The 27,241-nt window shown below is 41.2% G+C and overlaps 1 non-coding gene across 1 annotated transcript; it reads left to right on the top strand.

Annotated features, from left to right (window-relative positions):
• The first annotated feature begins 20,919 nt into the window (after window positions 1-20,919).
• Trnag-ucc (transfer RNA glycine (anticodon UCC)) lies at window positions 20,920-20,991 on the top strand. Its single transcript has one exon. It is a non-coding gene; the product is annotated as a tRNA-Gly (tRNA).
• The last annotated feature ends 6,250 nt before the right edge of the window (window positions 20,992-27,241 follow it).

Genomic DNA, 27,241 nt, shown 5'->3' with positions numbered 1-27,241 from the left:
AAAAGCAAAACGAGGATAATGGAATGTAGTCGAATTAAGTCGGGTGATGTTGAGGGTATTAGATTAGGAAATGAGACACTTAAAGTAGTAAAGGAGTTTTGCTATTTGGGGAGCAAAATAACTGATGATGGCCGAAGTAGAGAGGATATAAAATGTAGACTGGCAATGGCAAGGAAAGCGTTTCTTAGGAAGAGAAATTTGTTAACATCGAGTATAGATTTAAGTGTCAGGAAGTCATTTCTGAAAGTATTTGTATGGAGTGTAGCCATGTATGGAAGTGAAACATGGACGGTAAATAGTTTGGACAAGAAGAGAATAGAAGCTTTCGAAATGTGGTGCTACAGAAGAATGCTGAAGATTAGATGGGTAGATCACATAACTAATGAGAGTATTGAATAGGATTGGGGAGAAGAGACGTTTGTGGCACAACTTGACCAGAAGAAGGGATCGGTTGGTTGGACAAGTTCTGAGGCATCAAGGGATCACCAATTTAGTATTGGAAGGCAGCTTGGAGGGTAAAAATCGTAGGGGTAGACCAAGAGATGAATACACTAAGCAGAGTCAGAAGGATGTAGGTTGCAGTAGGTACTGGGAGATGAAGAAGCTTGCACAGGATAGAGTAGCATGGAGAGCTGCATCAAACCAGTCTCAGGACTGAAGACCACAACAACAACAACAACAACAACAACAACAACATCATTCAATATATGTGGCATGTGTGTATGCGGGCAAAGCATCTATTTCAAGCAAAATTAACACACATATTACCTCCTACTATCGGGATTAGGGTAGAGTAGGGGTCATCACGTGGAGAAATACTGGGGCGAGGGGGGGGGGGGGTGTTAGTGGTTGGAAGAAATGGACAAACAGAGATTGCGAAGGAGAAGACGAGCACAGATATGGAGAGGAGCGGAGGAGATGGAAACCGACAGAGGAAGGAAAGAGAATTTGGTGGACAGAGGAAGGAAAGATTAAATTGGCAGGGGGAGAGGGGAGGATGAAATGGGCCGAGAGGGGCGGAAATAATAGATGGACAGAGACAAGGAGTAAAAAACGAACAGAGAAAGGGACAGATAGAGTAGCATGAGGTGGAGATGGACTGAGAGACTAGGAGGAGATGGGCAGAAAGAGGGGCAGGGAGAGATGGGCAGGGAAGAGGCTGTGGGAGTATGACAGAGAGCGTGGGAATTCGAATAAGTACATAGCTGGGCAACACCAGGTACTCAGCTAGTCGTATTATAATGAACCTTGATAAATTTATTACTATTAGGCAGGCATTTTCAGTAGAGCGAAAAAAAAGTGTGTAATTCGTATTAAAAGTAATTCATTATCACAACAGAAAACGACACGGATGTCAACTATGTTAGCTTTTTGCTGAAACTCTATCTCCTCAAATACTAGTGGAGATTATCAGAAGCACTTCACATAATTTATATACTTAAGGTGTAATTTCCAACATTTCACATTCGGAGAAAAGAAAGGATAGAAAAAGTATCTATAACTTGTACAGAAACTGGACTTCTGTTACAAGGGTCGAATCGCATAAAAATGAAGCAGTAGTCAAGAATAAAAGTGAGATAGCATTATCACTTATGACTGATATTGTTCAGTCTGTAATTTCAAGGAGGAATAACGGAAAGCAAAGAGAAATTGTAATCGGTGGAAGTAGAGAATATAAAATGCATACTTACAATAGCAGAACAGCAAGGAAAGCGTTTCTGAAACAGAGTAATTTATTAACATTTAATACAAATTTAAATCTTAGAAACCCTTTTCTGAAAGTGCAATCTTGTACAGAAGTGAAACGTGGAGAATAAACGGTTCGGACAAGAGGAGAAATAAAGTTATTCAACTGAGGTGCTATGGAAGATGCTGAATATCAGGTCGGTGTAAAGGATAACGAACAAGGAAATCCTCTATCTAATTGGCGAGAGAAGATATTTATGGCACAGATTGACTAAAAGCAGGCGTTGGTGTCTGTGACACATCCTGAGCCATCAGTGGATGGTTTATTTGATAATGGAGGGAAGTTGGGGATGGGTGGGGCTGGTAGTCCTGGATGAACAGTGTACACAGGAGCTAGAGTTCACTACGGTAAGCTGGTTCAAATGAATAAAGGTTACAGTAGTTACAGACCAGTGGAAAAATGTTCCTGTAGGATCACAAAAGAGGCGAATATGCTCCTGTTTATTAAAAGATTGACTGCTAAGTAGAATCCCAGCTGCCTCATTCTACCTTCCTCAGCACCTTTAAACGTATTCCCAGAAACATGAGGACACATTCTCGCTCTTTTTAACATACAGCTCACCTCTCGCTCCTACAAGGTCCCGTAATTCTAATTCGCTCATAACGACTACTCCATCACTGTTAAATCGCTGATACCCATCCACTCCAAAATGCTCTCTCTCAGTCACTCATTCAGCCCAACTGATTGTCGTCTCTCTCTCTCTCTCTCTCTCTCTCTCTCTCTCTCCTGTCTGACGGCCAGAGTCTCCTTCGTTCTGTCCTACTACTACTACTACTACTACTACTACTACTACTATCTCCTCTAATTGTCTGCTCCTTGCTCTCTCTTACTGCTGCTATCTAATTCATTCCTTCCCACTGCTGCTGTCTTTTCTTACTGTCACACTCTCTCTCTTTCTCCCTGTCAGTGTTATGTAGTTTGTCTCCCATCATCACCAGCTCTCACCCATTTCCACTTTCTCCTTCTCTTTATTCCTCTCCCATTAGGACTATCCTTCACCCTTTTCCTAGCACTACCGCTGTCAATTATATTCCAATGCCACTGTCTCTCTCTCTCTCTCTCTCTCTCTCTCTCTCTGTGTGTGTGTCTGACCCTACCACAGTCTCCTTCACTCTATCTGTGTCACAGCCACTGTCTACTGTCTTCCAGTACTTACCACTTCTCCATCTCTTGCCTGTTGCCACTGTCTCCGTACAAGAAAGCACGAATATGTTAGCATGCTTAAATATTTGAGAATTTTTTTTAAAAGTCTTAGAAAGGAAGTATGAGGTAGTTGGTACCCCACTTATCAGCCAGAGTCTTTTAATAAAGGAGCATATTTGCCTTTTAGCTACAGCTGGGCATAGCATTAATAAGAAAAGCACTTTATGGACCAGTACAATTTTGATAGACTACTTAGCTGAAATTGAAATGGCGCAAAACTACAGAATTTTTCACCTCGGACAGGATTGTATGTACACAAAAATTTCGCATGTGCTTCGGTAATAGAACATGGGGGTTCCCAACACCATTATGATAACGGAGACACTTTACAGCATATTTTTTTGCGTTACGTCACTTTATAAACTACCTTTTCGCCTCGCACCTGATTTTATTGGTGTATTTTACACGTACGACTAAGGTAAATTTGAACATTTGTGTCTTGGAAATGAATAAAGAGATAGAAAAACTTTTCAAGGTACTTCGAGATCGACTTCTTAGGAATATACGTCTTACAAACCAGACATTTTCTGTTCATAGCCGTCTTCAAATCCACGGCTCAATTTTGGTAGCAAAACTAATGTTTTTCGCGTTTTCTCAGGAACCGCCCATGAAGTAAATGGTGGCTCTGTAAATGCCGTAAGGTCCACAATAAACCAAATATAAAGCAAAAAGAACCAAGCCATTTGCTGCACTGCCTAAGCTGAAGGGATATTTAAGCTCTGACGTCCACTGTAGGACAGTTACAGTAAAACGATGCTTTTTTGAATATATAAATGGTCTCTATCTCAAGGCTATCCACAACGCTTGACTGACTTTCTACCACCAACAGAACCCCAGATATGAGCCTCGGAAATATCTCGTTTTTATGCGCTCATCGGCAGATCAGCATAGAGAGCAGCATCAGTAGTCTTCGGACTGAACACAACAACACCTCAACACCACCACATAATATGCGGTGTGAAACACGATAATATCGTAAAATCAGCGTTAGGGAAGGCGAATTTAGGGCATGGATTTCTGGAATGTATTCAGGCAATGCGTGGTACATCAGTAAATGAATTTCATACAAGCCGCTAGAGCGATCACTCTGAAGTTATTGGAGCCCTTATCCAGTAGGTAAGCCAGCAGACATCGAACGAATTCAGCGACATGCTGCCAGTATCTCAACAGGTCGGTTTAGCACATACGTAAACGTAACAGACATGCCACTGGACTTACGTGGGAGTCTCTGCAAAAAACGGGACGCTTTTGTCGCCAAACTCTTGAGTAAAATACTGTAACAACATTCCTATGCTGCTTTTAGGTGCCATGATAATAACAGAAGAGAGACTAGGGTACTTATAGAGGCACAGAGAGCCATTTTTTCTTCGCTCAACACGCTAACTGTTAGAAATTCCGTTTTATAGGAAGCAACTTTCATCTAACACAAACGGTACACTGACTTACTTTTCCGCGAGTCTTCAGCTTGCTATAACATATAAAATGCAAAACTAAAATCAACTACTTCACTGCAGCTTCTTTTATAGCTTCCAACAGAATCAGTTCGGAATTAACAATGGAAAGTGACACGGTTGAAAGGGTATAACTACAGAAGCGAAAACATTGCAGTAAATACAGGTACGCAAACAAGCCGTTTGCGAGGTAATAGTAAATGTATGGTTACTTACCGCCGGAGAGTTCAAGTTGATGTACGAGAGCTGGACAAAAATGTGGAAATACCGTGAGAAATGTATGCTATAGCATAAATGCAGCTGCTAACCAAAACTGCAGGTGGCACTGTTGTATCTGACCACTAACGGCACATGTGCAATGTCCTCAATACGTTGCACGTGTCAGTCGTGATTAGAACAGCGTGCCGTGTAGTTATATCGGAGCTAAGTGGAATCGAACGTGGGAAAATTGTTGGAGCTCGTATCGTGATGCCTCCGTAAAACCAAGGGAGCCGAAGTGTTTGGTTTTTCAAAAGGCACCACACCGAAGATTAATACCGCATACAGAGGAAGCAGAAAAGAGTCATCGGCTATGGCACAACACGGACGAAAGTGTGTGTTGATTGATCGTGACAAACGGTCATCGAGGAGGATTGTGACGAAAAATGAGAGGACGACAGCTGAAAAATTCAGTGCAGAACTGAATGTCGCTCTCGCAATACCTGTCAGCACCAAATCAACACGAAGATAGCTCCATAATCTGGGAACGGCACCTGGGGGAAGGGGAACAGGAATCCCAAAATCACTCATCAGTTATGGAAATCTCCGTAACAGGAAAATGTCGTACCGAAACCATAGAACCTCCCATCTGGAGGAATGGAAGAAACTCATTTAGTCGGATGAGTCTTGTTTCACACTACATCCATCTTCTGACCGACTTTACGTCTCAAGAGTGATAACAGGGTTTTGGTGATGAGTTGGGCAGCCATATCGTGGTATACTATGGGCCCCACGATTAGTCTGCAACGTCGTGTTACTTCAAGGATTATATGGCCATTTTGCCTGGTCGGATCCATCCATGGTAGAAAACATGTTAACCAATGGTGGTACTGTGTTCCAAGCCGACACGGTCACTGTTCACATAGCTCGCATCGTCCATAACTGATTTTGTTGAGCTCGAGGATGAATTTTCGCATCTTCCCTGGCCACCATTAACCAGATCTCAATATTATTGAACCCTTGTGACCCACTTTGGAGGAAATTGTGCGTGATCGCTGTCCACCTCCGTCATCACTACCTTAACGTACGCTACTTTGCAGGAGGCGCGGCATTAGATTACCTTGAAAACCGTGCAGAACGTGTATTTATCCATTCCGAGACGACTGGATGCTGTATTAAGGGCCAACGGGTTTCCTGCACCGTATTAGCCATGGTAATGTATTTTTTAAATTGTTTCCATAGTTTTGTCCAACCCTTGTATTGTCCTAGTTACTATAAATTTATCCGAACTTTTCGATTGCGTTCTAATATAACTGCGCTCAAATTTCGTCCATGGCCCGTGATTATGTAACTTTGTAGATGTCTGATGAAGAACCGGCATATTCTGTTGCTGATGTAAGATGACGTCCAACACGCCCATATGGTCCAAGACGAGTAGGTCGAGAAAGGCCTGTACCTTGGCGTCCAAGATAACCTGCCGTCAATCCTCTAGATTTCTCTGTCTTGGGGTATCTCGAAAGTGTAGTATACAACACGCCCGTTGATAAAGCTGAAGAACTACAGCGTCGAATTATACAGTCGTGACAAGATTTCCGAAATGGTCCAGGGGAGTTTGAAAGAACTGGTAACTCAAATTCGTTACACACCTTTGATAGACGTGAGTATAAAATAAACAGTAATATGTAACGTGCTGCAGGAGTACTGTATTTCTTGTCAAAATAGGCCGTGGTAGTATATATGGTTCGGTAACCGGACTAAGTGGATAGGCAAACCACACTGTCGGTGTAACTGCATTTAGCACCCCTGTCTCAACGAATGTCCCAGTTTTTGTTCCTTCCTCTTATGAGCTGCAGCAGTCTGGTGAAGAGGAGAAAATTGCTTTGTGTTTGTTTCCGAAACGATACAACAAATCAAAAAGAAATCGAGAAAGCGTCCAGTACCTTACAAGGGTACCTCCCCATCGCACCCCCCCTCAGATTTAGTAATAAGTTGGCACAGTGGATAGGCCTTGAAAAACTGAACATAGATCAATCGAGAAAACAGGAAGAAGTTGTATGGAACTATGAAAAAATAAGCAATACTTAGAAACTGAGTAAGCAACATCTAGGAGAGTGTGAGCTTAGGAGCGCCGTGGTCCCGTGGTTAGCGTGAGCAGCTGCGAAACGAGAGGTCGTTGGTTCAAGTCTTCCCTCGAGTGAAAATTTTAATTTTTTATTTTCAGATAATTATTATCTGTTCGTTTTTTGGGAGTGATTATCACATCCACAAGAAAACCTAAATCGGGCAAGGTAGAAAAATCTTTTTACCCATTCGCCAAGTGTACAAGTTAGGTGGGTCGACAACATGTTCCTATCATGTGACGCACATGCCGCCACGAGTGTGGTATAGAATATATCAGACGTGTTTTACTTTGGAAGAATCTGTTGACCTATGACCTTGCGATCAAATGTTTTCGGTTCCCATTGGAGAGGCACGTCCTTTCGTCTACTAATCGCACGGTTTTGCGGTGCGGTCGCAAAACAGAGACACTGAACTTATTACAGTGAACAGAGACGTCAATGAACGAACGGACAGATCATAACTTTGCGAAAATAAAGAATGTAAAATTTTCACTCGAGGCAAGACTTGGACCAATGACCTCACGCTCCGCAGCTGCTCACGCTAACCACGGGACCACGGCGCTCCTGGGCTCACATTGTCCTTTATATTGCCTATGTTGGCCATCGACTACTCACTTTGTACATTTTGCTTTTTTTTCATAGTTCCACACAACTTCTTCCTGTTTTCTCAACTGATCTGTGTTCAGTTTTTGAAGGCCTGTCCACTGTGCCAACTTATAACTAAATCTGAGGGGGTTGCGATGGGGAGGTTCCCTTGTTAGATGTAAAATTTAGCTTCACGACAATTGTGCCACAAGTAACATTATTTTTTACATGAGTAAATTGCAACTCGGGTAATGATGGTGAATAGCTAACATTAAGTTTTTTGGTAGGCCATATTCTGCTAACAGATGGAAGTCCGCCAAAAAGTTTGTTTACTGTCAATAAAATAAATTTTGAAAATTTTATTAGTGTGTTGCTTTTATTCGTTATTGTGGTCTGTGATAAGCGTAAATGTGCTCCCATAGGTGAGTAAAACTGCCTCACACCTTCGGCATGTTTATGGAAGCAACTTGAGAATACATAAAATTACTTTGCACTCTTAAATGTAATGTTGAATTAGAAGTATAGATACTAAGTTTTACTATAATAACTGTGTTATAAGACTAAGCAACTTTAAACGCGATAAATCTAACAAAAGGAAAAATATGAAAGGGAATTTGCGTACACATGGCCCGGTCTCTCCCATTTAAACACGAACACGTCTCAGGTGTTTCCTCAATCGTCTGAGATACCTTACTCCTGTTTTCACCCAAATGAACTGTGAACAATACTCGCAATCATAGCTAAATTAATTACAAAATAGCGGCATTAACTTTATTTCTTCGATTAGAACCATAGTAAATTCTGCTATTATTGACGTAGTTCCAAAAAATACCAGTTTAGCAGCTTTTCCCTCTTCAAAATACAATTAGTAGTTTCGGAGAAATTTTAGTACTTATCCGTTACAAACATGAAACCGATGATTGTCTTTTGTGGAAGTTCGTGTTATATGGAATTTATGTGTCATGTTGATGGGGATCTTTAGCTTGACGTACCTAGGAGAATATACTAACAAAACCAAAATAGTAGAGGAAAGTCTGATAATAAAACTGACACTTATCACCCATGTTGTTGGACCTACCCATGAACTGTAAGAAAATAACGTTGCGTCTAATGATGATTCACCAGTAAATTACCATAGCAGTTCTGCTGCTGTTTCTGCAGAGCCTTGAAAGAAACGTACACATCAAAAATTGTATGGTTTTGTGAAATAGAAAACTCAAGGTTAAGGAGTGTTAAATAATATCTCATTATTAGCTTAATGCCAAGATACTATTTACACTGCAAAATCACATCATCATCTAAAACAAAAGACAAATCGCAAAAGGATGTGGCCATAAACACTTCCTTAAAATTTTGGATAGCACAGTTTGACTATTTGATAGTGATCTGTTACAAAGTATCAATTAATAAAACAGTCACGATCGCAAAAATAATTTGTTTAAAAACGGTGATCCGAAAATTCGGTGAAAAACCCTGAAGTGCCTTCAAAGCAATTCTTCTCAAAAATGATTTATATGCGGACTGTGTCCAGAACAAACAGTAGACTATTTAGAAATACTGGCATGCCCATTGCTTTTTAGATCGCAAACATGCTTTTCAATAATCTGTGGTATACTACTGGGATTACTAACAAACGTTGCTATGGCTCAGATGTATATGAACTGGCTTGCAGTGATTGTGAGAAGATGTATATTGGATAGACAGGGCGCAAATTCAAAAGACGTTTCAGGTAATTCATGTAACAAATGTAATAAAAGATAATCCTTCAGAAGGTAATATGACGCATAGCCCTGAGGTTTTGCGTAACACCCCTAAGGATTTGCTGGTACACACTTTGCAAGACTTGGAAACATTCTTCACTATAAGAATAATCCTTTAGCTTTTCTACGTGAACAGTTAAGGCTTCAGCGAAGAAGCTTTTTCGATACTTTCGAAGGAGTTATTTAAAAAAGGATAGTTGCTATTTCGTCTCGTTTATTATCACATTACTGTTTACTCTATTGTAATTTATTTCATGGAATTTCTTATACCGTAGCTAATTTACAACTTTTTGCTGATGATGTTGATGTGGTAGCGAATTGTTACGAAACATATCGACCTTAACTTTTCTTTTTTATATTTTGATGGAATTTTTATTTTATTTTCATCTATATTTTAAATTTTTTATATCTTTTATAGCAGATTTTTACTACATTCAATGATCTTAACTTCGGATCTCTTCATGTACCCTTACAAATTTTTAATCTGTTTATTAACTGAAGGAAAAAAATCGCAACACCAAAAAATAATGTAGAGTAATGAAATTTCAGGAATACATTTACTCTTATTTAAGTGCTTAAGATCACAGGTTAATGTAAGCGCAAGGTAAGCCACTGAAAATGTGTAATGCTGGTATATTATGAACATGTGTAACCGCTAGAATGTGGAATGCAAGAATGCATTTCTATTTGCACTGTGTTGTAAAAGGTGTCGGACGTCAGTTTGCAGGATAGAGATACATGCCTGTTCGACTTGGTCGGTGAATACAGGGACTGTTAACGCTGTTTGTGGATGTCGCTGGAGTTATTGTCCGATGATGTCCCATATGTGATTCATTGAGACAGATCCTGTGATCGAGCAGGCCAAGGCAACATATCGACACTATGTAGAGCATGTTGGGTTACAACAGCAGTATGTGGGCTAGCGTCAAGCTGTTGGAAAACATCCCCTGGAATGGTGTTTATAAATGTCAGGACAACAGGTGTCAAATCACCAGACTGAAGTACAAATTTGCAGTCAGGGTGCGTTGGATAACCACAAGTGTGCTCCTGCTGTCGTACGAAATCGCACCCCAGATGCAGGTTCGAATCCTGCCTCGGGCATGGATGTGTGTGATGTCCTTAGGTTAGTTAGGTTTAAGTAGTTCTAAGTTCTAGGGGACTGATGACCTTAGAAGTTAAGTCCCATAGTGCTCAGAGCCATTTGAACCATTTGAACCCAGATGCAGGTCCAGTGTGTCTAGCCTACAGGCAGATTGGTTTCAGGTGTTCAACTGTCCACCAGCTTCCACCAGAAAACACTGCAAACCTTGACCCTGCCCTACAATGAGCTCTCACTTGAAGCCACTGAAACCGAAAATGGCGGTGATTTGGGGGACGGTTGGTGCATGCTACTGGGCGTCTGGCTCGATGGTCTTTCTTCTCGGAAATGTTTCGTGGCTTTCCAGAGCGCGGTCTTCTTGCGACCGTATATTCTCGTGACCGCTGTCTGCCGTCGTGTACAGTCGCTACCTTCCTGACGAGTCTTTCTGAAATATCACAGAAGGAACATCTAGCTTCTCGTAGCCCTATTACACCACCTCGTTCAAACACAGTAAGATGTTGATAATGGCGTCTTTGTCGCTCACGATCGTTAGAGCGCGGATTTAAAGCAAATCTGATTTGCATCCTCATGCTGACAGTACTTGCGTTACCCTTATGCTACTGGCGCGATATATGAACAGACATATCACAAATGTAAAAATAGGCCTGCCAGCCTTCGTTTGTGTCGCACAGCTCCTTCTTGGTGTTTCGATTTATGCTATACATTTCAACTATTTTTCGCGCCACGATATTTTAAACTGCTTTTATTGTATTTTTTACTGTCGTTTCTTTGATACACAGATCCCTACTTACTGTTTTCGTAATATTAACACGAATACGATTTAAAATCTGAAGATAAAGCGTATGTAATAGACCATCAAGCTTCAGATAGCCACATTCTTGAGTGCTTTCATATATACAATGATGAAATCTGGTTTCGCAGGACAGAGCGGGTCAGGTTGTGGAAAGAGGGGGGGGGGGGGGGGGGGGCAAGATCAGTTACTGTTAGTCACACAAGAACACACAACTTTATTCCTCGAAAACCAATGCACAGTTTTCTCTTTAAAACAACAAGGATCAATTCACGGCTGAGGGCCCAAGTAACTCCTCAATAATAAAGTTTAAATGATTCCTTTTAAAACAGGGATTTAGAGAATAGGCTGAAGGCCTTAAGTAAAATTTAAATATCTTCTCGGCTAAAGGCCCAAATAATATTTCAGAAAGGAAATTCTTTAAAAGGCAAGCATTTACAAATTCTCGGCCAAAAGCCATATTAAGGAAAATTTTAATTAATTCTTCGGCTGAAAGCCCAATAATTTTTCGACATAATAAAAGGCAACCTTTAAAGACAAGCATTTACACAGAACAACAGAAAACTTGAAATATCTTTACGGATGAAGGCCCAAACAACTATTCAAACTAATTAAAGACAACCTTAAGATAAGCATCTACAGAGTGCGGCTGAAGGCCATTTTAAGAATTCAAGATAATTACGGCTGAAAGCCACAAATTTTAAAACAAACGTAACTGAAGGCCTAAATACAGAGCAAACAAGAATTTTAAATAAAACACGGCTAAAGGCCAAATCTTAAAATACTTCACATAAGGTCCGGCTGAAGGTCATATACTAAACATAGAACAGACAATACACGGCTGAAGGCTGGTGCAGTACTTGCGACAAAGAAAATCACAATCACAAACAGAACATTGGTGCTCAGAAGTGTTCCAAGGGTCGGCCTGGGGAGGAATCTCTAAGAACAGTTTAGGTGAGACAGGCAGCCAAGCGTAACACTAAATAATCGGGTGGCAGCACACCTAGGGACGGCTGACGAACCAACCAACAACCTAATCAATTCCCTTCCACCCGACCAACGGCGCGAAAACCGTAAATATCAGCGAGGACGACGATCCCTGTTCTGTCGCAACCGACCGACTGGCTACCCCAGTACGCAGACAGCATTCATCTGCTCAGCGGAAATCACAGAAGCCACACACATTGCACGTAATCACTTGCACCAACAACTCCGACAATCCTAAAAGCAATCACCGTGCAACAACAAGGAGAAATGACAAGTCACCTACACAGAGAGTTTCCATAAGCGGTCGGCGACCAAATACACGTCGTCCGATGAGACGACCGATCGAACGACCAACGTAGACCGTCCCCACTAAAGTTATGAGTGTCGGCAACGGTCGGGCGAGTCATGGTTGTCCGGAGCTCACTGCAGCTCCACCCCCACTCTCTTTATATCCGTTCGGAACTCGGCGACCCGGGCACGCTGGCTCGGACCCAGCCATGCAGAGGCAACACTTGCCCATCGGCGATGACATCTTTGCACGAGGAAGGAACCAACCCACGTCCGGCAAGATGACCAACTAACAAGGGCCAGAAACGGCCAAAAGACCAAATGCACGTCGCCCAATGAGACGACCAACCGAATGACCAACCGGCGGTCGTTCCCGCTCCAGTCTCCTTCCGTCGGACAGTTCATGTGTGTGGCCAGCAGTCGGCAAGTACTGGGGCTGGCCGCGCCTCACCCGCGCTCCGTCCCTGACTGAACTCCCGACAGACGACGACCCGGAAATACTTACAGTCACTCCAGAGATAGTACGACAGTGCACTTATCGATAAGTGCTGCTGCTGCCACTCACGGGCAAGCAAACCAGCAACTCAGTGACGCCAAAAACAATAGAGTAAGAAAGAGGCGACAGAACGATAAAAACAAGATTACGAGCAATAAACGGCATGATCAAGAGCCGCGCACGGCTCAAATGATTCATTATGGTATTACACTTTCATGTATTGCTTTTACTACTGTTTATTTTTGGCCCTGTAATGTAATACTATTATGGCTAATTTACTGGCTTCATTTATGAACACGCAACGAATGTTCTGGTGCTCTTGACAAAATATCAGCACAGTGCCGCGAACAGTCTGCGGTTCCATGTTGTTTCATCTGTGCCGGTGCATATCGGTAACCATACGCCATAGTCATTGTAGTACACGACGCCTTCCTTGTTCATCTTTGGCTACCAGCAGCCATCTTGACGACGATGTCTCAATGGAAAAAACGTCCCTGAATTATCATATAGGCTATCATATTAGCTCTTATAATCTGAGCTTACATGATTATTGTCAACGAACGGATGTAGCTTTTAGTGAGCTGTTTTTCGTATAACGTTATATAAATGTTTTTATATTTTCTATCATATTTTTTATTCGTTCGCTTGTGGGCGCATCATTGCCCATTGGCTAGGGCTGAGCGTCATGCTACATAAGCGTATATATTACTCTATTTAACGCATGGAAGATCAGCCATCAGCGGCAGTAAACGACTGTGATTTCACCCATAGGTTCCCCCCGTCGCCGGCTGCAGCCATATGGGTAACTGCTACGTTATTGTAACTCCTGTTGGTCTTTCTTTTTTAGCACACTATGTTATTTTCTGGCTTACCTATTTAATTTGGTACTCTTTATATCTATACAGTACCTTAGATATGAAGATGGCTAACGTAAAAGCCGAAAATAGTACACTTCTGGCCATTAAAATTGCTACACCATGAAGATGAAGTGCTACAGAGGCGAAATTTAACCGACAGCAAGAAGATGGTGTGATATGCAAATGATTCGCTTTTCAGAACATTCACACGACGTTGGCGCCTGTGGCGACACCTACAACGTGCTGACATGAGGAAAGTTTCCAACCGATTTCTCATACACAAACAGCAGTTGACCGGCGTTGCTTGGTGAAACGTTGTTGTGATGCCTCGTGTAAGGAGAAGAAATGCATACCATCACGTTTCCGACTTTGATAAAGGTCAGCCTATCGCGATTGCGGTTTATCGTATCGTGACATTGCTGCTCGCGTCGGTCGAGATCCAATGACTGTTAGCAGAATATGAAATCGGTGGGTTCAGGATGGTAATACGGAACGCCGTGCTGGATCCCAACGGCCTCGTATCACCAGCAGTCGAGATGACAGGCATGTTGTCCGCATGGCTGTAACGGATCGTGCAGCCACGTTTCGATCCCTGAGTCAACAGATGGGGACGTTTGCAAGACAACAACCATCTGCACGAACAGTTCGACGACGTTTGCAGCAGCATGGACTATCAGCTCTGAGACCATGGCTGCAGTTACCCTTGACGCTGCATCACAGACAAGAGCGCCTGTGATGGTGTACTCGACGAACCTGGGTGCACGTATGGCGAAATGTCATTTTTTCCGATGAATCCAGGTTCTGTTTACAGCATCATGGTGGTCGCATCCGTGTTTGGCGACATTGTGGTGAACTCACGTTGGAAGCATGTATTTGTCATCGCCATACTGGCGTATCACCCAGAGCGATGGTATGGGGTGCTATTGGTTACACGTCTCTGTCACCTCTTGTTCGCATTGACGGCACTTTGAACAGTGGACATTACATTTCAGATGTGTTACGACCCGTGGCTCTGCCCTTCGTTTGATCCCTGCGAAACCCTATATTTGAGCAGGATAATGCACGACCGCATGTCGCAGGTCCTGTACGGGCCTTTCTGGATACAGAAAATGTTCGACTGCTGCCCTGGCCAGCACATTCTCCAGATCTCTCACCAACTGAAAACGTCTGGTCAATGGTGACCGAGCAACTGGCTTTCACAATACGCCAGTCACTACTTTTGATGAACTGTGGTATTGTGTTGAAGCTGCATGGGCAGCTGTACGTGTACATGCCATCCAAGCTCTGTTTGACTCAATACCCAGGCGTATCAAGGCTGTTATTACGGCTAGAGGAGGTTGTTCTGGGTACTGATTTCTCAGGATCTATGCACCCAAATTGCGTGAAAATGTAATCACATGTCATTTCTAGTATAATATATTCGTCCAATGAATACCCGTTTATCATCTGCATTTCTTCTTGTTGTAGCAATTTTTACACAAACGATTATTGCCATCTGGACTGTTTTATTAATTGATACTTCCTCAAAATTCCGTTTCTGTCAGCAAGTGTTCGAACTTACGAACGTCTACTGAATTACGCGTTTGCAGTCGCTGGTACAGGCACTTCTGGGCAGACTGAAGAGATCCGTTCGTTATCGTTGGACATGCTACAACAACGCGTTATTTTAAATGCTGTTGGGACGTCTGAACTTTTGCATAGATTTCAGCTGTGAGTTTATCCCAATGAACAACGTACAGTGGCGTCGAATCAGGCGAACGTGCAAACTAAGAAACAATGCCGTCTTGTCCTACATAGGGACCAAGAAGGAGCTGGATGAGCACCTGCCTAGCCACAAGCGAGTGGTTAGCCGGATACCTGTTGTGCTCGTGCCATATACATCTACCGATGTCACGACGGTGCATCATTCTGTTCCCTTTTTGTCCGACGTGGCGTATTGCCTTACTTGGGTACGAAATCACAAACTCCCGCACGAGTTATCAATCTGTTTCATGTTCAAATACAAATAAATCTTACGTTCTAAAATTTTAATAACCCCAAAAGTACTGCACTGATTTTGGAGATTCAGACGCCATTGAATTCGTCTCTTTTAGTTTTATTATACTAACAGAAGATATTTCTATATCTCTATTTGATAAAGCAAACTTGAGACTGTATCTCTGTAGGCCTGCTGAATAGCTATGAAAAGAGATTATGCTTGATTCTGAATGAAAACACAGTCAACACCGGTGTAATTGTAGTAACCCTTACTCTGTTTTAACTAAGTAATCCTTCAATGTATAAAATGTATTGCGTAACAGGTACTTTTTAGATCCCGTTTTAAATAAGTGTACTTTTGCAATTTCTTTAATCTCTTTTGTTAATTTGTTGTACATTTTTATTCCTTGGTAGAAAATGCTGTTTTGAGTTTTATGTTTATTTTTTATTGGTGAATGTAAGTTGAGTCTATCTCTTGTTGCATTGTCATGGACAGACTCGTTTGTGCATTAATTACCAATGTTATTTTTGATGTGTACAACTGATTGGTAAAAGTATTCACATGGAGCAGTTAAAATCCCCAGTGTATTGAACAGATCTTTACAATGAGCTCAATTAGTATTTTTGGTTATTATTCTTATGGCTCTTTTCTGGTATTTGAAAATTGTGTTCATACTTTGTACGTTAATTCCCCAAAAAAGAATGCCATAGCTTAGAACTGAGTGTACATACGAATAATATGTAACTAAAAGACACTGCATGTTACACACTGGTGATAGGATTCTAAGGGCATAACATACTGACGACATTCTGTTTGCAAGTACCTTTGTGTGTTCACACCACTTCAACTGATAATCAATGTTCATTCCCAGACATTTTGCATTTGTTACAATATTTACAGTATTATTTTTTCACAGACGTGTTTTCGGCTATTACACTACGTTTGCTGAGGACTTTTACACTCTTCATCTGGGTGAAAACAGAATGGCTCCATCTGACGAGATTCCGGAAATATTTGTAAAGAGCAGCTTAGCTGAATCATTCCTGTGCAGTGCCGTACTAACAAGGATCCCCTTGAGTGCGAAGCCGCCAATGGTATTTACGGAATTCAACACCCACATATTGTCCAGCATGCAACAACAATATCGGCCGTTAATGGCAACAGGGGGTGGGAGTGGAAGTATCCAATGGTGAGCACAGCATGAAGCTACGGAGCGTATTTGAATCCCTTAGGCGACGAATAACTCACAACACTGCTACAGTACTGGTGGCGTTGATACAAAGCAGAGCAATGGCAACGATAAACAAAGCAAACGTCGCATTGTATCTCTGATGACAGTTGCAGAAGTTGGAATTTCGTCACAAAGGAGTCCAAGGAATTTCGCAGAGTGAGAAAGAAGTGACAGATGAAATGTTAGCGTTTCTGGAAGATGAGTCAGTGGAACGCCTGTGTCGTAAACGCTCGACTGCGGAAAATGTACACGAGGAGTACAATGATGACGATAAATGCTTAACAAGTGAACGTGGTATTGAAACTGGCGTCGAGACCTGTAGTTCATCACTGCCGGACAGGGTCCATAAATCCCGTCTAGAGAAACGTAGTAAAAGGACAATCGTTGTTCAAAGAGCAGGTACTAAATATAATTAAGTACATGGCAGATTATCCGCAACAGAGTAAAAAACAATTATGAACAGATTTCAAGTAAGTTCGCAACAGTATGATCGTGTAGTTGCTCGAGACACTTAAGAGGATGCGCCTGATTGTGACCTAATGCGTTATTCACGTTAAATTGCGCGTGACGGATTAAGTGATTTCTAGGGAAACAGTGGATGGTTGCCTAACTCCAAACGGTGCAACGGAATTGGAAGACGTAAGATAACGAAATTTCAAACGAAGCGTCAACTTGACGATGCACAGCAAAATACAGAATCGGTCCGAAAATTTGTAGATGGTAAAAATAAACTTAGAAATTTGTTTCCAACCCCGACCAATCGGGATCTGAATAGGCAATTTATACGAATGGAACTCTCCAATTTAGAGGTACCAAGAGTTGTATCAAGATCAACTAACATCAATGGTTTAACGCATTCGTATGCAATTATGCCGACAGTTAATCTGGATGGTAAGTTGGCTGGGAAGCTGGAGGTGCTCTGCCCCCTATGATTCGTTTTTGTTTGTGTGTTCTGAGAAAGGCGGTAGGGAATACTTACGTCTTAACAAGCAAGAGTGGGAAAATAAAAGTAAGAGGACTACAAATATAGTATGAAGAGAACTACAAATATAGTATGGGCACTGCTTTTGGCCAAAAGTTGATCAAAATAACTAGCTTTTGCTTGATTCCTGGTCTGCTTATAAAAGGTACACATCCCTACGGAAAAGCTTGTGACACTGCAATTCATAGCAACGGTAAACATTGAATGTTTGTTTTCTTCGTGACTATAAAACATTTTCGCACTGTCTGCAGCTACGCCTTAAAGGATAGCCAGTTTCACGTTAAGCTCCACAACAGACTATTTCGCATTGGGTTGCATGCCATCACAGCGACTTCGCACGCAAGATGTTCCTTATAAGACGAGAAACAGCGTTCCTTGTGTGTCGAGGAGATATCTCCTATTTAATCCTGCTGTTGTCCTTGGTCAATATGACCCGCCAGGAAATTAATTTTTCTATTACTAATTTAGATGTACTGTGTGGTAATTCTAAATTGATGTTTTTGATTGTATTAATAATTACTTACCACAAAAGCTTGAATTGTTTAAAAAACTTTATTCTGTTTATTTTAATAGCTGAAATTGTTACACTTATGTTCCTTGGGTCATAATGACCCGATTCTTTTAATACTCATTTCTACTCCATTGAGTTTCATGTCCCAATACATCCAGATCCATGTACATATAAACGTACGAAAGAGTGGAAGTCACTGCTTGCCATTGCAGCAATATACGCCTCTATTGTTAAATATGTAAATCTTGGAGCGTAAGAATCAATAACGTCCGACTGACTGTCGAAAGAAAACATATTTTTAGCTCTTGCAGTAAATAGTGGTGTATTGTTAGCATGAGAAAATATCGCCTAACCGAAATGAATTAGAAGAAATAAGTAATATGTCTGACTGGTTGAGGATACTTCAGAAAAAGAAAACCACACTAGTGAAGGTAACATTCACCCTGCGTCATAATGGGAAGATTGTGCTGGAGACAATGAGATGAGTATCTATAATTTGCAAACTGTTGAAGTTGCTCAGTCAAAAGGTACGAACCTCAATTGGAGATTTGTTCCCTTTCCACATGATGGAAGGGCATCCAGAGGAAACATAATGAAAGAAACGTCTCGTCCTACCACATATGCTACGTGCAGAGTAAATGATATCAAATTTGTGTTTCAAGTAGTTATGAACAAAACAGTCTGCAGTGCTATGTAGCAAATACTAATATTGAGGGCCGAAGAGTGTACAGTGACAAATGGGAAGATTTAGATGAAATTAAATTGGAAGCGTATACCGGTGTGTTATTTCTTGCTTGTGTTTATATATTTTATGGTGCATCAACAAGCAGTTTATAGGATCCGAATCACCGAATCAGATAGGGCAACTTGTCCTCTATAGTGTCACTAAAGTTTCTTTCCTATCTTTGGTGTTACGTTGTGATAAGTTTTATAGAGGGATGCGAAGAACAGACGACAAACTCTCACCTATACGGATCTCACTGAGACAGTGGGTGGAAATACTAGCTAAATCGTATCATTCTGGATCAAATGTAATTGTTGATAAGCAACTGGTGGGTTTTCGAGGTCGCAGTCCATTTAAACACTATGTTCCTAGCAAACACGCCAAGCATGTGATAAAGATAGGAACACTTTGCGACAATGCCAGTTCATATGCTCTGAATACAAGTCTACACAGGAAAACTAACTGGCCTTGTCTGCGGCATGTCATGGATCTAACATATGAGCTAAGAGGACAGAATTTGATCATTTCTTTTACATCCGCCATGTTGGGTAATGCACTTTACAAAAGAAAGTTTACCATCTTAGGTACACCTAGAAAAAACAAAACAGAACTGCCTAAGTTATCATGCAAAGATGTCCACAGTTCAGAATTCTATTTCACGAAAAGTACCACAGTAATATTCTGCAATCCAAAGAAAAAATAGAACATGGTACTGATGAGCACAATGCATAATAATAAGGAAATAAGCAACAGATAAGATAAGAAGCCATTAATGATAGTAGACTACAGTTCCACGACTGGTGCTTTTGACACACTTTAACAGCTTATTGCCACATACACGTGCAAGAGAAAAACCAGTCGTTGGCCTTTAATTGTAACTGATTGACACTAATTCCTACAGTGCTTTTGGACTACGGAAAGAAATCAATCCAAAGTGGAAAAGGATTATTCCCAACAAAAGAATATTCCTCAAGGAACTAGGAAGACTTCTTGTTATTTCGTACATTGAAGCTAGGAAACAGTTACCACGAAATGCAACGTTAGCTGTTACTGTGATAGATACTAACACAGGACCAGTCCAGATCAGGCTCTGTGGCAAGCTGTAGCAGGTACTTTTTGTGTTTAGAAGAGAGACATCTATGGTTCTTTGCTTTAATTCTGATCAATATCAATATTACATTACATTTACTTGAGTCAAACAAGAACTAAATTATATTCAATTTCATGTAATAATATTTCCTTATCGCAATCTCTTAGAGTTTCAGTACCAAAAGATTATACTGTTTTTAAGGAAAACAGTACGTTTAATCTGCGATGGTTTCTTTGAGACTTTACCATCTGCGGAAGGTGGTTAAATGTCTTTCTTACACTTAGTTCTAACAGCTCATTATATGCAACTATATTAAAGTGCCAACTTTCCACATCAGAGGTACTCAAAATTTACATGCAGAGTAATTTGTAAGTTATATAAACTGCACGTTATGCATGAAATATTTGGTTGCGGTAGACGGTTAACACGGGTAAGAGGCACTGGTTAATTTGTGCATTGAATTTCACATCGTCTACAGCTAGCTGCATCGACCTCAAAGTTCTTCACCAGGTAAACCTAACTGAACGCCGTCAAGTATCCTAAAGTGTGAGATAACGGCTGCTGAAATTGAAGGAAACCACAGAAGCGCAGCTTAACCGGTCCTGGAAGCTGGGTAGTTGCTTCGCTGCAAGCATCAATCAGCGTACTTCGCCGACCGCGTGGTAACTGTATCTGCAGCTGTGAACACTGCTATCCAGCGGCGCGCTTCTGACGTCACTGCACGAGGGGGAGGGAGGACGAGAAGGAGGGGGACCCCCTCCGCGGCTCATCCTGCTATTTGTGGAGGATGCTTGCTCGTCTTCGGCGCCGTCTTGTCGTGCGATGGTGGTGTAATGGTCAGCATAGTTGCCTTCCAAGCAGTTGATCCGGGTTCGATTCCCGGCCATCGCATGTATTTTTAATTTTACTGCAGTGATAGATGTTTCCAATATATTGTATACAGCACGAAACTAACACTCCATCGAGTTACTGATACAGTATACAAAATACCAACTACATCTTCTTCTTGAGCAGTGTTTCAGAGTTCCTAAAGTTAAAACTCTCGAGTAACGTTTTACTTTATATTTTCTAGTTCATCTTTAAATTCTTGCGATGCACTTCGGAGGCTAATCTCCATCGACAGATGAAAAGAGAGAAAAGCTGTGAATCTATGTAGTCAACATAGCGGCCATTTTCGTTGCAACTGGTGTTTTTCGGGTGAAAAGGGGATTCTGTGACATATTAAACAATCAAATGAGGTAAACATTGGTGCCTTTCATTGGAGAATAATCATTTTCAATCTCGAGTTACGTCGCGTTCTGCACAGAACAAGACAAATGCTGGTAACATGACAAGGCTATGGCATATACAAACTTATTATCCAGTAGGTTGTAAGATGCTCTGAAAAATTATAGTATCTCTGTAGCAAATATATTTTTACAAAAAAAGGTAATTCCAGGGTTTAAACTTGCACATAAAGATTGCAGGAGATAGGTATAAAAACAAGTCTTGATAACTGACATCCAATGCAAGGATCTACCTTTCTCCATACCACCACTTAGAACACAGTTGATTTTAACTATCACTTCAAGTATTTTATTGAAAAAATAAGAAGGTCCCCATCACCATCGTCCTGACTTTTCCCTTTGACTGATCCTCTTGTTTGTTAGCAGAATTGTGATCACTAGCTGTTGCAAAATCATAGCGTTTTTCGTCTGTTTCTTGGTATATATCACTGCTATTTCTTGCACACACCGACTAGTAATTTCATCAAAATTAGGATCTTTAAAATTGATAGGTTCCTGCGAATAAAATTTGTATGCTGAAGAAAACAGATACGCAGTTCACGAAGTGCTTTTTAGGAAACCCCAACATGTTTCAACAACACGTGTCAGCCACAAAGATGGTAACTCAACCGACAGTAAAACATTGTAGTTTTGTCGATTTAAGGAGGATAGAGGTGATATGGAAGCATTCTACCTGAACTGAACTTGGAGAGCGGGTTCGAAAATTTTCACGAGGTCTCAAAGGCCGAACTTTGTAAGGATTAGTTTGAGTGACTGTGACGACATGAAACATTCAGTAGCGAAACTGAAAGTGTGTTTAGAAAGTCATCAAAAAATATGCAGCTGGCACTGTATGACGGGATAAGTGCTAGAAATGAGAAAATCTTGTTGTCTTTTATATTTTGTTACGCACACGGAAAAATTATGATGCCACTTTATTTATTATTATATGTAGGTTTACGTACAATTTAAAGAATTTAAAATGAACGGTATTCCAGGCGACGAAAATACAACAGCGTGATACTGTCACAAGCGTCTCTTTCTTGAGATTGACGGAATACTCTCAGATATCAAGAAGAATATGAAAAAGAGTTATAAACGTCGAATATAAATTGGTGTGTGTGTGTGTGTGTGTGTGTGTGTGTGTGTGTGTGTGTGTGTGTGATAAGAAGGACAATAAAAAAATTGCGTTTTTCTTATGACGGACCCCCTGCAAAAACAAATCTTGTAAGCAAACACGGACAGAAGAGCTTCAACGTCAAGATGGTTAAGACAAGATTCACAAGTTTCAGAAAACCCTGTATTCTAATGATCTACCTAGTGACAGTTTAAGGGGGCACGACAGGGTGACTGTCGAACAAACTTTTTTTTTTATTACGGAATTAGGCTGTATATACATTGAAGAATTAATCCCCAAAATATTATGTGAGCGTTTGAATCGGAGTGTGCACGGCACGCCTTGGCCTTAGAGAACCAGTTCCGCACTCACGTACCCTTCACCGGGTCCGTGAGATGTTTAGGGCTGATTGTGATGGTGCAAATGTTTACCAGTGTCTGGAACACACAGTAAACTTTCACTTTTCTAGTGTTGGCCCCCTGGCAGACGCTCAGTCAGCTGTTTCAAGGTTGAACTAGCGTCAGTCGACGTCATTCAGAGTTATTGTTCCGTGCAAAGTGAAAAATCAGTTTTGTTCGTTATTTTTTTATATTTAATGCACGTGGCAAATGCCCTTGAAATCAAAATCGGCGATGAAATGCGCCGATTCTGTGAAGACAGAGACGTCAGCGGCGGTGTGCTCAGTGACGAAAAGGGCTTTGAGGACGAAAATGGGGGCTAATCAGGTCAAAGTAGCAGACAGCGGTCGTCCACTAGCCGGATGCATAGTTATTATGGACCAAGCATCGATGACATCCCGTAATTTCAAGCTTTGTTCCTTTCTTATGTGATAAATACCATGTTCTGCGACATGGTTGCGTCGTTCACGATTTTAAAGTTTTTTGGTCTCCCTCAAAGCAAATTGAATTCTCTTCAGTTCAGTGTAGCCGATTTTTTTATGTTGATATTAAGTATTTTTCGGCCAAAAAAGCGGTCCAAAAAGCTACAATTTTGACAAAAAAATTTTGCAAATCCTTCGATAAACTAAAATTACGTCTGTAAGGATCAGGGTGATATGTTAATTTCATATTTCAGATAACCACAACCGGAGTTACAGCGACAACCGTCGATCTATCTCTTTTCAGAGCTGCTTCGGGAAAATCCTAATTACACAGTGAAGATATTAATATTTTTCAATAAAAAACCAACAAAAACTTCAATGTATGCTTTATTCACTGCAGCAAAGCCCATTTGTCTACTACATACCAATACGGAGAAAAAAATCCTGAATTTGAGCAATATTTTTTTCCGTCAGCATGTCTTTCCGCCTTAAGCGACAGCATTTCGTCCTCGTCGACCGCACAGCAAAAAATGTTACGGAACGGAGAACGCACGGTAACGTCGATAAGATAAACCCGCCAGCCGACACGCTCTTGTACGCCGTCCAGTCTAGCTGCGATTACGTTCAACTTATTGCAATCGAAATAACATTCTACGCTGCTGTCCATCATTGGCTCACATGGAAAGAGATACAGAGCCTTCCAGTCGCAAATTGAACTGTGAATTCATAACATGTCATACACAGAAAGCCACCGTTTGTCGGAAGCAAGGAATCTAAACTGTCTTGTCCTCTTCATAGCATCGTTTCCTTGGGTGTAAGGGGAAGTCCTTTGGCAACAGAAAGAGAGTATTAATTTGGGTACCTTGAGCTTGGAGATATTAACAGCAACTCATTTATACAATGTAGCTGAAGCTGGCGACTGAGCAAGGTGCTGCAGTGGTTAGCACACTGGATTCGCATTCGGGAGGACGACGGTTCAAATCCATCCTGACATAAGCTATCCGTGATTCCCCTAAATCACTTCAGGCAAATGCCGGGATGGTTCCTTTGAAATGGCACGGCCAACTTCATTCCACATCCTTCTCTAACCCGATGGGGCCGATGACATCGCTGTTTATTTTCCTCCCAAATCAACCAAACAAGCTGACGGAATAGATTGCGGGCATGCTAATAATGATATCTTTCTGGAACTTGGCTGAATTACTCCTCGGGCATATCTGCAGTAAGTCATGGGCTACCTTTTTATTTTCATTTATTGATTAGTTACTGCAAAATATTCCAAAGATTCAGATTTTTCCGGTTAAGATTTATAGACTGCAGCACTTCAGTCATTGACACAGCTCATTTTAGAGAGAAAAAGTAAGTTCTTGGATGAGGGGTTAGTGATGATCGAATTTCCTTAAAAAAAATCAATCAAAAAATGTTGTCCAAGAATCAATAAACAACCTGCAAAAATATTTGCGTTAATAGTTTCATTAGTTTCAAAGAATCGTAAAAATTATGTATATTATAGGGTGACTGAGGAGTGTGAACACTTAAGTACACGAATATGAGCAGAAAGGAGGGCGAGGCGACGACTGTCTGGGTAACATTAAGAAAAGGAATAGACAAGATGATGAGGTAAGTGTGAAACCTTCCCATCCCCTCTATATCTCTTTTGTTCCCTTGTACAATAAGCCATGAAATATTTCCTTAGGATTTCTATTTCTTGCTTAATAATAACAAATGAAACCTTCCCTTTGAAATTAATTCTCTTTCTCAACCTTCGCATACAAATTTAAATGATGCTTATTGAAAGTTATTTTCTGATTATTTCGACGAAACATAGAATATGTCGTCGTCGTGGCCCTCAGTCGTTACCTGCAATAACCCAAAACTGTTCCTTACCTTTTTTACTGTTACTGGATCGCCATCTGACCGCTACATCGAACTGCGACATGAATATACTTACTCTGGTTTACTATACTTTATTAGCTGCTGGTGGCCTGTCATAATAAGCGGCTGTATTTATTACCAAAGCTGACATTCATTAATAGAAAAGCTGACGTTAGTCTTTAATTAGACTGAAGTTACGTAATTCATAGTTACACTTTTTCTTAACAATAAAATTTTTGCAAAGTTTTACGTCGATGGCTTTTGAGATGGATTATAATCAGTAATGCAACATTGCTGGCAAAAATTAAATATATTCTGAAAACGTTTCTTCAAATATTTACTGCTGGTAATGAAATGATTTTACAAACGTTCAAATGGAACTTAGTTTTTACAATAATCTTACAACTAGCATTGCGCAAACATACCTTCAGTAGTCTTGAGTTTCGCAAAGAAAATAATTCCATAATATTAGTTCCTCTTATGATAATAGTTAGCTGATGTCTCTGTACATCAGTGTATAATCTCTTGTAAATCTTAGCTGGTGGCTCGCAGGCACACCGCTCCTCTCAACCTCTCGCTCCACATCTCCGCTTACTACTGACTTCCTACGAACGCAGAAGTGCGGTCTCTCCTGCCAACAATGCTTTCTGGTGCAGACAATCCCTGCTACCATTACAAAACGTATCAACGCGCGGTCCTTCCCGCTCTTTTCTTAAAATGTATCCATACGCTGTCTCTCCCGCCCTTTTTAAAATTATATCAATGTACGGTCTCTCTTGCCAACAATACTTTGGTACAGACATTCCCTGCTACCACAATTATTTCCAACATGACAAATATTAATTATTCCTACTTAATCCTATTAAAAAATATAAACATCTTTCAGAAATTATGGTTTGACAATAGACAATAGAAATATACACATCTTACAAATGAAAGATTGCAATTAAATAAAATCTGCAGGTACTATCTTAACGACTTTAAATGATAAGTATGATAGCAGAAGTACTTATGAGACTGCGGTGTATTTCTCCAAAACCCTTATTGGTGTCGATGGTCCAGCAATTAAATATAAGTTGAATAACAGGGAAACAATAGATTCCTACAGCACGCAATTAGTTATGAATAACAACACAGCTCTGAACACACTTCTAAACTCACACTACGTCTTCACTGTAGAAGCGACGGAAATCTCATAAGTGTAGAAGTGGCCACTCCAAAGTATTTCTATCTGTCGCGACCACGCGCAAACCGCTCCACACTCTCCGAGTCACTCTGCCGCGACCGAGCGTCCGTCGCGCCGTCGCGTCCAGCACTGCACGTGTCATGTCTCGTACTCCCCCGTGTCCTCTCTTGAAACAATGATTCTCCCCACTTCCATACAGTCTCACCAGTAGCGAGCGCTGTGATTGGCTAGACCACTCCCTCCGTGTCTCAAATCCAACGTACACTCACAAACGTTCAAATAACATCCGGGAATTCAGCCAGGTAACACTTTCAGCGACCGCCGATATTTCGGCGGGAGAACACGCCGCCATTTTCAAGGCAAACTGCAACGGACAGGCGGCGTACATACAAACTTAAAACCTCGGTTCTCGGACTGAAGCAGGAAAGATAGTACACACACTGAATTCTAGTGCCACCAAAGATGACCAAAGTCAGAGCTATCGACAGTGAGACTATGAATTCGCAGGTGAGGTAGCATTGACTCTGTCCCTCTGGTTTTTGACAAGGGAAAGAGCCGGATTCCAAACAGAGTTCAAACAGAAACTTCCATCCCTGTTGACGAGGTTGCTCGCTAATTTAATCTCAACTGCCTCCCTAAGAAAAATGGTTCAAATGGCTCTGAGCACTATGGGACTCAACATCTTAGGTAGTAAGTCCCCTAGAACTTAGAACTACTTAAACCTAACTAACCTAAGGACATCAAACACACCCATGCCCGAGGCAGGATTCGAACCTGCGACCGTAGCAGTCCCGCGGTTCCGGACTGCAGCTCCAGAACCGCTAGACCACCGCGGCCGGCTACCTCCCTAAGAACACTGTCCCAATAGCTGGACGTGC

The sequence above is a fragment of the Schistocerca cancellata genome, chromosome 7, assembly GCF_023864275.1.
Source record: "Schistocerca cancellata isolate TAMUIC-IGC-003103 chromosome 7, iqSchCanc2.1, whole genome shotgun sequence".
NCBI classification, from domain to species: domain Eukaryota; kingdom Metazoa; phylum Arthropoda; class Insecta; order Orthoptera; family Acrididae; genus Schistocerca; species Schistocerca cancellata.
Note: the sequence above shows the minus strand (reverse complement) of the source record. Positions and strands in the feature narration are given on the sequence as shown.